Source organism: Cariama cristata, unplaced genomic scaffold (assembly GCF_000690535.1).
Source record: "Cariama cristata isolate BGI_N322 unplaced genomic scaffold, ASM69053v1 scaffold904, whole genome shotgun sequence".
NCBI lineage: Eukaryota > Metazoa > Chordata > Aves > Cariamiformes > Cariamidae > Cariama > Cariama cristata.
This window is the reverse complement of record NW_009612164.1, coordinates 102,206-113,139: the sequence shown is the minus strand read 5'-3', so window position 1 is coordinate 113,139 and position 10,934 is coordinate 102,206.

The following is a 10,934-nucleotide window of genomic DNA, read 5'->3' as shown; positions in this document are numbered from 1 at the left end:
AGTGGTAAAAAACCCAACCAACCTGCGTTACCTCCATTTGAGTCAGAGGCCTTTGTGTTTCAAAGGCTGCTCGATTAAGCTGCTGCAGCTTGTAACGATCTAAGGGGCATCACCGAGATGAATGAGATGTGTGAGCAAAGGTACGGTTTTGCTGGGGCTTTTCCTCTGCTTAAGATCAGAAGTCTTCAAATCAGAAAATGAAAACTCTCTTATGATCCTTCTGAAAAGATGAATTTACTCTTCACTTCTCATTTCTGAGTTACTTAGCTACAAGGCAAATGAACATAGAAGTTGCCAGAAAATGGGAGAATATTACTGAGATGCTTCGTGCACTAAGTTCATTCAGAGCTGACTGAGTGAATAACTCAGAAAGAAAATATTGCAGCATTTCATGGCCATGTGAGCAATCTTGGAGGACTGTGAAGGCAAAAGTAAACGGAGAGACCAAGAGCATCGTGACTGTTTCACACAGAGTGGTAGCACAGCCCTGTCTCTGGCTGCCCTTGATGCTGGCCGTGGCGTGGGTGGCAGTGGAAGAGCAGAAGGGCTGGAGAAGCAGCAAGGAAGCAGGAACCTCGCTCAGTCCCGCAGAGGGGGGCTTGGTCTTCGTAACGCCAGAGCCGCGCTGTGTTGCGGCAGAGCTCAGGTGGCAGAAGACGGCTCCGGCCTGCGAGTCCCTGTCTCGGACATCTACCGCAGGTCTGCAAGGCAGCGTCAACCTTTCAGAGGGGCAGGATTTGTAGAAAGGCTGCTCCTCCTCAGCATTTCCCTGTGACGTGCTGAGTGTCACCTGGTGTCCTGACCACCATCAACTCTCTAACCATCCAGCACACCCCCTTCAATGGAGAGGGAGCTTATGTGCCCGGCCTTCAAAAAGCTGTGCCTTGGCTTTTACGTTCCCCACATCCGAGTGCTGAGATGCCTGAGACATTGCCCAGGTGAGCCTGGGCTGGGGGCAAGGAGCTTCACTGCTGTAGGAGAAACACGGGTGACAACAGTGGCGGGGCCATCCCGAGGCCCAGGAGTGCTCCAGAGACCCTGCCACATGGTGTTTTGCCAAGGCTGTGACCTCAGCTGGGGTCTCTGAGTAACTGCGATAATTAATTGCACCTCGAAGAACACGGGAAGCTTTGTCAGGACCAGGTCAGAAAGAGGATGCTCTCCTTGCCCTTCGGAGGCCAGAGGAGTCTTGGTAATCAGCTCAGGTGGCTCATGGTGCAATGGTGTCACCTGACATACTGGCAGGTTTTGAGCCTCTACCCGGTGGAAAGTTAAGTTCAAATACTCTGATTTAGGTTCAGTAGGGGAGGGGGGTTGGAAGTTAGGAAGCGTGTCCCAGGTGCCATTGTGGGGCAGAGAACAGACCCCTGTAACTCAGTGGGGCCTTGTGTTCTGTTTTCTTTTGGGCAATAACTAGACATTTTTCAACCAACTTGAGGTTACCCGTTTTGCATTGCTGTCTTTCTCCTGTAAATACCTTTTCAACTGCTCTGCTTTTCATTTTCTTACTTCCAAGAGATGACGAATTCTTAAAATATAGATGCTCTGTATAGAAGTAATATTTGAAGCAGTTTGCACAATAAATCTAAAATGAATTAGAATTTTAGGTGCTTAAGTATGTTTTCCGGGAATGATGTGTGTGATTTAAAAGAACCTTTCCTGTCTCTGCTGCTCTCATGTGCTGTATCGCATGCAGTGGTCCAGCATTTCCTATCAGAAAAGCTGCATTTGTGCACTTCTAGAATTCACAAGTAGAGAAGAAAAGTTGGATCAGTTCTGCTCTGTGTGCTGTTGAAAACCGGAAAACTACACAATTACTGTAACAAAAAATAATCTAACAAGCAAACTAACCATTTTTAATTTGATGGAAGCATTTACACCTGCTAATGTGCCATTTAATATGCTGTGTAACACAATTCTGCATTCCTAATTGAAGCAAACTTTACTTGCACTATATCAAACGTCTCATTGGTTGCATTTCAAATATCTCCCTGAGTCTTTAATTATATTCCTGTACCAGGGAAAAAAAAAAAGAAGGAAAAAAAAGGAGGAAAAGAAATTAGAACTAATTCCTATTAAGTTGTCTAAAGTGAAATAACCATGACTGTAGGCATGATTTGAAATCCCTAGAACTTGAAAGAAAAACTCCTGCTGCGTTCAGTGCGCATTGGCTCAGATCTTGTGTAAATGCTGTTGCGACCATACCTGCGCTCCACAAGCGTTATAGAAACAGGTGGAGGGACTCCGTTTTGGAATGCATCGGCCTGAGGGCAATATTACAAATGCCATAAACATCTGATATTCCCTTCATGGATGTCTCTGGCCTCATGACAAATGAACTCAGCCTTTGAGCAAGCAGGGAGAAGAAACATAGACACCATGCTTACAAAATATATTAAGGTTGTTTAGGTGAAAAACCCAAGTAACTGAGCTGTTTGTAGCTGTGAGCAAGATGATTAGATACTGTCAGTTTTTCTAGCATATGGCATTCTCAGTGAAACAGCTCTCAAGCAATAGGATTTTCAAAAGGCTTATGCTGAATGCAGTCTGATGCATTTTGGCTTTGAAACAGGCTGTATTAGTTTATATAGATTTGCCTTTGCTGCTCTGAGATATTCCAGTTGTCGTAAAAAGTGAGTAGGAATCCTTGTCTGTTCCCCTGGGGTGTGGTGCGTTACTGCCAGCACCTTACAAGTCTCCCTTATTCTGGACATCAAAATAGGGGCTTAAGATGGTATGAGTATTATCGAAACACAGTTCGGTTTAGCTACATTATGCAGCATGCAAACAGGTAGGCAAAGCTTATGGCGACATTTATTTCTCCAAAAAGAGAGGCTCATGCATGAGTTAGCCTTAATTTCGTACAGTATGTTCTCTTGCAGGCATTTTAACCTGAAATGAGGAATTTCTGTCCTTGTGGGCAGTTTAACTGAAACAGAGGTCCTACACAGTGTGTCCTGCAATCTGCAAGCCCTCCTCTTCCTTTGACCTTCGGTGGTGGGATGTTTGTCAGCTGCAGGAGAAGCTGTACCTCATATTTCTCTCCAAAAATAGCGATTTTAAAGCAGGTGTTTTCACAAACGATGTTCTTCTTTCTGAATCCCAGCTTGTGTGTACTGTGAAAACAAACGTATTGTGGCAGCAGAAGTATGGAACATGTTGCCAGCGGTTTTGGTACATTCTCAGGTAGAAGAGGGACCCCCAGTCTTCTGCTGAAGAATGAGTCTCCCTGACTGTAAACAAGAAGCCATTCCAAGGAAGGGATGGAATTAATGGTGGTTAAACTCTGAAGCTGTAACCTTCACAGAGGCTTTCTTTCCAGCTGTGTTCAAAGGCACTGTAATGACTTCAGAGAACCGCAGTGACTCATTTTAGATGATGACTTCATAGCTATTCATTTATACTTAATGAGTTTATTCCACCAGGTATAGGACAAATTCTAAACAAATAACGCCACTGAATCATACACATCAATAAATTTGAGCGCTAAACTGATTCTGGGTAACAAAGGTAATGATAAAGAGAGAGGAAGAAAAGCTGCCTCCAATTAATGAAAATGCCCTTTGTATTTTCTAATAGCTCAAACATTAATTTGAAAATGGCTTTCTTTGCAATAATTTACAGACAAGCACTTCATAATGGGGAAACAATTCAAATTTATGTGCACTTGAACGGTGATGATCTGATTAACTTATTAAATTCTTGTTGATTCTACAGACCAGATGAAGTGTACCATTCTTCATGGGTTTCATACCTTGCAGTTTTAAGTTCTCACATTATCAGGCTTCAGGCTTCAGTTGCTACTGAAGGTCTTTTCTCTGGGACGACCTCTGGTGCAGAGTGGACAGAACCAAGATCCCAGGCATTGATTTCATTTGTCTTTTTCTATTAATTCTGAAGATACATTCTCTTCCACCTTGGAGGATCACTTGATTAAATTTAGCACTAGAATTCACATAGTCCTCAGCTGCTGTGGAGTGTAATTGAAACGGTGTGAAATATTAGAGACACACAATTCAAGTTAAAGCTGATTCAGTCAGGGGATAGCCATGCTGGATTTAAGTTCAAGAAGCTTAGCTTGAACCCTGTCAAGCTTACTGTCCTTCAAAGGAAGCGAGTTAGCTTTTGAAGCAAGAGGACATAAAAATTATCCACAAGAAAAGACAAAAGAACACAGTCGAATCAGTCTGCCGAACCTGCTGTCCAGTGGCTTTAAACAATGGGCAGTAATACCAATTTATCTGTAATGCATTTGTCAGCTACAGCTACCCCAGCTTTAATCAACATTCCCCTGTATTTTTTGTGCACCCTAGATAATTCCACGGATAATTCCACATTAAAAAATAGTTCGGACCCTCAGATGTTGTGTAGAAAAGACTACTGAGATGCCACACACTAGCATAAATTACTGAAAATATAAATGTACCTATCTCCAGCATCCTTTTCACAGTAAAAAAGGGGGCTCCTTGTGGTCATGCAGTGTGTCCTGTTAAACAGCATAACCTACTGTAACTGGTAATGAGTAAACGTGACCCCTAAGCCACCTAGCCCTTCATTTACCACTCTGCTTCACGGCTAGCTCCACCGCTTACTCCCTGTCCTGTTTCGACCTTGGGCCGCTCCGGCCTGTCGGGGTGGTACCAGCGGAGCCCACCCCTGTTCAGCCAGGAGATGGGCTTGCAGTGTACCTGTAGACTGCCAGGGGTGACAGGTGGTGTGGCTCTCTCCTGCGTACCCCCTGGAGCTGTAATTGCTGGCCTATACTGCGTTTACTCGTGTTCCAGAAAGAGAGAATTCTTTAGAAACATCCAACTGTTTTAGCTTGCCAGAGTCAAAACTTAAACTTCTTCCTCCAAAACAGCCCTGAGTCTCGTCCAGTATCTGCACATTCTGCATAAACCTAGTTTGTTTAATGAAGGGGAGCATAAATCTTTCTCTTTCATTGAACACTTGCTTTTTTTCAGTGCAACATTTGAGCTTTTTCTATTGACTTTATTTACTAGGTAGCATTATCGATCCCATTATTTAAGTCTGTAATCTCATTTCCTACTTCTAATCATTCTTACAGCCACTGACCCAGGGGCTCTAGGACTCCTTCCCCCCACCCAAAAAACCTCCTCTTATTCTGGAGACCAGGATCTGAGGTCTGGATCAGTCATCCCCTAAAATTCAGCGGAAACTTTGCTCAGGTAGAAAGTTTAAGTCTTTATCTGAGTTAGTTTAAATAAAAGAAGTGTCAGTTTGACAGAAACGTCTGCAGAGATCCAGATGAACTTAACAAAAGACAAGTCACTAGCTGTGCTCACGCGGGCTCGTCTGCACAAGGACGCTCAGAGGAGGTGAGGTGCCTGAACGACACCTGTAAAGTCAGCATTCATACATTGAGTAGATTCTAAGATTAAACCACAGCTGGTTAGGGACGTTTTATTTCTGAGTGAAAGCAGCCACATGGTGTTTTAATGTGCTGTAGTTTACTTACGTTGTCTTCACACCTTTCATCGATTCGCTTCAACTTTCCTGACTCTTTCTTTTTTGTCAGCTTGCCCACATGTTCTTTAAAAAATAGGGCCTTTGTGGCTGAGGCAAAAGAGGATTTTGGCTTGCTTTATGAAAACTCTTGCCTTAGCAAGAGTGAAATTTCTTCCTGAGTAATACGGAGATTTACTCTGTGTTTCAGGAAGGAAGATTCTTCAAAGTGTGCCCCATGAGCCACAGCTCGAAACTGTCTGCACCGAGTGAATGAGGTAAAGCCACGTCAGCTGCCATGAGCACAGGCCACCTCTCTGAGGTGTCACAAAACCTACATGTAGGGAAGATCGTGATCCCACCTGTCTAAATGTATCACCACCATTAAAGTTCTTCCTGTTAGCCTTGGACTGGGTAAATCGTGGCTCAGTTTTTTCAGTCCAGTGCTCAGTGACACTACAATGTCAGCACGATACTGATTTTTATCTCTATTTTCCTGGCACCAAGAAAAGGCAGACACCTTTCTTCAGTGACTGCACGCGTGCCCCTCTGCATCCCCCTGCACTTGCTCAAAGGTAGTCCAGCAAAATTTTATCCCGGTCAGTAAAATGCATTCATGCTTTGCACATGTAGAACTGCAAAAATACCCAACTATTTGGGATGGGAAGGCTTAATTTCGTCAAATGAGTCTGCTTCTTGGCTCAAATCTTGTAATACAGGCTGCAGCCCAAAGCACATTTTTATGACCCCATTACAGTGTTAAAAAAGATCCCATGACCTCTGGAAAATGCAGTAGCTATGACAGAAGTGCTGTCACAGTCTTAACTAAAGCAGTATAAATGCATAAATAGAAGGGACAAGGTGGAGGCCTTCAGGGCATTCCCCTAAAATAGTAACAGGTCTCTAACTAGATATTTAAAGTGAATTTTCCCCTATTGGGAAACTGTACAGCCAAAACTAGTTGCCATTCCAGCCAGGCGACGAAAGGGCAGTAACCCCTCACCAGCTGACTGAAATTATCACCCAGAAAAGAAGCCAATTTTTCTTTTTTTAATCCAGGTTGCAAGCATAACTCTCTCTTTTCCCAGAAAACTTTCTGTAGAGACCTCTGCTCGCTTCTTTCCTCAGCAGCCCCTGGTGAGTTTGAGTTCTGGCGGTCAGTGCAGGGCACACGCCGGGCTTTCGCTGAACGCAGCACCGCAGCCACGGGGCCGGCGCTGAGCCCGGGATGGATGCCAGTGGTCAAGAAAGCCATCCCACACTTTCGCATGGCTAAACGCAGGCCACCAATCTTGCCCTAGTGACTGTAACAGGTAATTGTTAAAAGAATTGCTGTACATACGATTTAAAAACCTGGACAATGCTACAGGCCCCTAATTATCATGAAAAGACTCCACAGTCCCATTAATTTTAATGTTCTGATCAGATTTTGATTAGGCAGATTGCTGAGCCTCCGTTACCCAGTAGTGCCGAGGTCTGAGGAATTGCCTCGCGCGCGACGGAGGGTGTCACCTGCGCACAGCCTGGGCGTCTTCGGGAGCTAAGGTTGTGTCTGCGCGCTATAAATTAACTGTTGCAGCAGCCCGAATCACTTATTTAGTACTTGAGGAGCCATGTGTCAATGTATATCAAAATAGCAATATATCAACAACTGTCTGCAGCGAAGGACATGAGATAAAAAACCAAATGGGATAATTTTCTAAAAAAACCAAGGAGTGGGCAGCTATCAAGTAGCTGATGAGCGGCTTCAGAAGCCGCTGTTTGTAAGCCAGCAGTCGCTAAAACCCGTCCTGGTCCCGCTGGAGGCAAGGGGTGGGAGGAGGAGCGATGGACCTGGGCGCAGCACGGAGACCCCTCGGCTCCGGCGGCTGCAGCTGGCCCTCGCCTTGGCCTTGTGCCATGGCATTGAGAGGTGATTAGTTCAGGGTCATTTAAAACACGCTCATTTGCCCAAATGCAGCACATACCTCATCAAAATGAGGGGGATTTACATCAGCCTTGCTGTTCATATTGAGGTTGACTCCAGCTGTAATGGGTGCTATATATTTATAGCCGCCCCCAGAAAGGTTTGCTCTGTCGTGTACTGCCTGATAAGCAAAAGAATGAGATTTTGATGCCACATGAAACGAAGAAAGAGGGAAAAGAGATGAGAATTGTCACTTGATGGACACTGATAGGTATTTATTCACCATGACCTAATTCACTGCTCCTTTCTGGAGCCCAGGGCAATGAATAACATATTAAGTGATATTAATGTGAAATATGGTTTCCGCTCCAACAGCAATCTTAGGAAATAAACTGCCATGATATGTAAAAAACATACACAACCCTTTTTTCCAGAACCCTTTTCACAGTTGCAGACTACAGCAATATGGTTAGCTACATTAATTCTAGTATTGTTACCAACCCCAAAGCCCAGGACTTTCCCAGTTACCCTGCCAAGCAACCCTGTTCCTCCAATTCCATTCCCTTCTGCTCCCGAGTGCCCTTCAGCCCCTTTGTCAGGTGCGAATTTTTTCAGCCCGCATTTTTATGTCTAGCAGCACTTTGACAGATATTAACCAAAGCTGTTTATCCCCTCTCGCTGCAGTGAAGCAGAAGCTTGGAAACATCTCTTTATTTTCTAAAATCCAGGAAACAGGAGTGCATGTTCACAGGTGTATTTGATGTAATATTTTATATCATCATGCTCACTTCTTTCATGAGGGAAGCAGTAAGCAGATGAAACTGGGAAGCACTAGTAAGAAGCAGCAAAAAAAGTACACATGAAATACGATACAAAATTTCAGTAATAGTATTTATGTTCTTTTATGTACATTCCCATAAAGTGTAAATCAGGATAAGGCTGAGATTATACTCATGCCCCTCTTTAGTGGAAGAAGAAATTCAAATATACTATATATTAAAATTCATTTCTAGGCACTCTTGGAAACATATGCATCATACAGAGGATTTTTGTATGATATGACTGACTTTTATCTTGTAGCTGAAAATAAAAATATCCATACTAAAATAAGGGAAATTGTGTGCATTAACAGAGGGAAACCTCCCAATCTGTACAAGCGAAAAACCAACCAAATAAATCCTAACTGTTTAATACCTGTTAAACACAAAGGTAACGTTCACTGCAGTTTTGCTAAGTGCAAGATGTCTACCTGAGGTGTAAAAAGGTTGCAAAACATCAGCATTTTAAATAAAATCTTGCTATGTTTCTTAACGAATTGCTGATGTTTCTTTAAACAAGCTTTTTTAATCTGACAGGCTGAGTTAAACCTGAGTATTCTGTGTCAGACCCCGCTAAAAGGTGGTGAGCAGTACTCAGCTGGCCTCAGTTAAAGGTTGTCTGAATTCATCTCACCTATCCGTAAGGTTTTAGGATAGGAGCCTGCTTGCCCAAAGGTCCCTGTATTCTCAGTGGAGAGAGATGAGCCTCTGCCAAGGGTACATCAGACCCTCTCCATCGACTGCGTGGTCTCTGCTGGGATCCTGGTCTCTCGTGGCGCAGCTGGGCTAGATCCCCACAGGCAGCTGCGAAGAGACCTGGATGAATGAGTATGGTCTCCTCCCAAGTCCTGGCTTTCTCTGGAGGAAATCTTGGATGTATGGGAAGGAAGAGAGCTATGCCACGCTCCCAGGGGGCTTGTGTTAATTGTGGGGTGCACCACAAAGCTCGTTTCTACTGCCATGTAGATCCAGACTGAAGATGAGGTGGTGGGATGCTGGTTTAGCTCCAGATCCATGCCTAACCCATCTACGTGCCCTCACCAGCAGCTCCATTTGCAAAGCATGTTCCTGCTCATCACCCTAAAGTCCTCAGGGCACGGAACTGTGAGCACCTTGCGTTGACAAGTTCCATCCCTGTTCAGGCAAAACGCAGTGGTGGTGGCATTTGTCCTTTGCACAGCGGCTTAGTGAGTAGAAAGACAAACTTGAACATCACTCCCAGCATAAAGACAGTGGATATGGCCATGACGGTGTTCCAACCCAGGCTACAAAATTGTACTCAAAACTATGGGATATGGGGAAAAGTAACTGAAGTTCTCAATACCACATAAAAATGAGGAAGCATGAAAAGTTTTACTTTTGAGGTTTGAAAAATAACTATGCTAAAAGCAAATCAGTTTAGAATAGCAATTTTTACAGAGACAGAAAATACAAAGAACCTTTGCAAATAATTAAATACCATAATTGTAGATTATCTTTACTTAATAAAGAGAAAGGTTAGGCACCTCCAGAGCTCTAAAAGACTGTTCTGTCATTATGTCTCAATTGAATGGAATTTAATTGTTCCACCTGAGGATTATTTGCCTCTTCTCCACATGATTATATATTTTTGGATCACAAATCAAAACCAGTTATCAGCAAAAGTTACAAATTCCTCCTAAAGAGAGAGTTTTCTTTTGAGTTCCTGTTGCTGAGACACTGGTCTTGACTAATTTTCCTCTATAATTCATAGAAGATCGCTGGTTTAAGTCTCAAATTTGCCCAATTTATGTATTGGTTACCACAGGCTAAGGGTTTAATCCATTTCAGAAGCATTAAAAAACTCTTAAATTTAAAAATTAAAAACCCCTTCCTTTCTCAGGAAAGGTAACTTAGTTCTAAAAATACAGGAGTTCTCTGTTTAGCTAAAAGCTAAAAATTGGAAGTGAGATAGATGGGCCTAGGTAGCTCTAAAAATCTTGAACTTGATGTTCAGACTTGGAATCAGCTGCAATCCACATGCCACCGCAGCCTCAGGCACTGACATTCATCATTCTTATTCCAATCATCACAAAGGGAGCAGGACATCAGCTGTATCGGATCCTGATCCAAATTCTCCTGGCATGCATTATGGATTTTTTTGGGGGGCTTGGGTTGGAAAGGATAGTTACACAGTACAGTGATAGTAAAGTAGTAAGTAGGTAGAAGTAAGCAAAAAGACAGTGAAGATAGCAAAGTACAGTGGTATGGAGCGATACAGTAAAGGGGAAGATGTGGAAATAGCTTTCATTTTTTGTATCTTCCCAGTATAGCATATTTTTCTAATATATTATCACGTTTTCTACTTTTTGACAGTAACTTAATACACGTCATCTGGCTATAGGAATGAGTAAGCTGATTGGAATTGCCAGATTCATTTTAGTTGCTATGTGTAACATGACCAAAAGTGTCCATGAGGTCGTCCAAGAGAGATTCAGAAGCCCTCACAATAACGAAAGTCAGTCTTCCCTGCAAAGACTGCTGAAGAACTGGGGGGCTTTCTGCCACATTGTGCCAAGTGCAATAGAAACCACTGTGCTGCCACTGAGGCTGGATTTAGTGGCCTAAAGGAGCAGTTTACCAGCCAACTGAATTGACATTTGGATACGTAATATCATGGACTGACCCTACTTGCACCCTGAGCTGCTCAGGCTTCTTGCTCAGGCTGGGGAGCTGTTTTCATGGGTGAGCATAGGACCGTACTTGGAATAATGAGTGGAGATAGT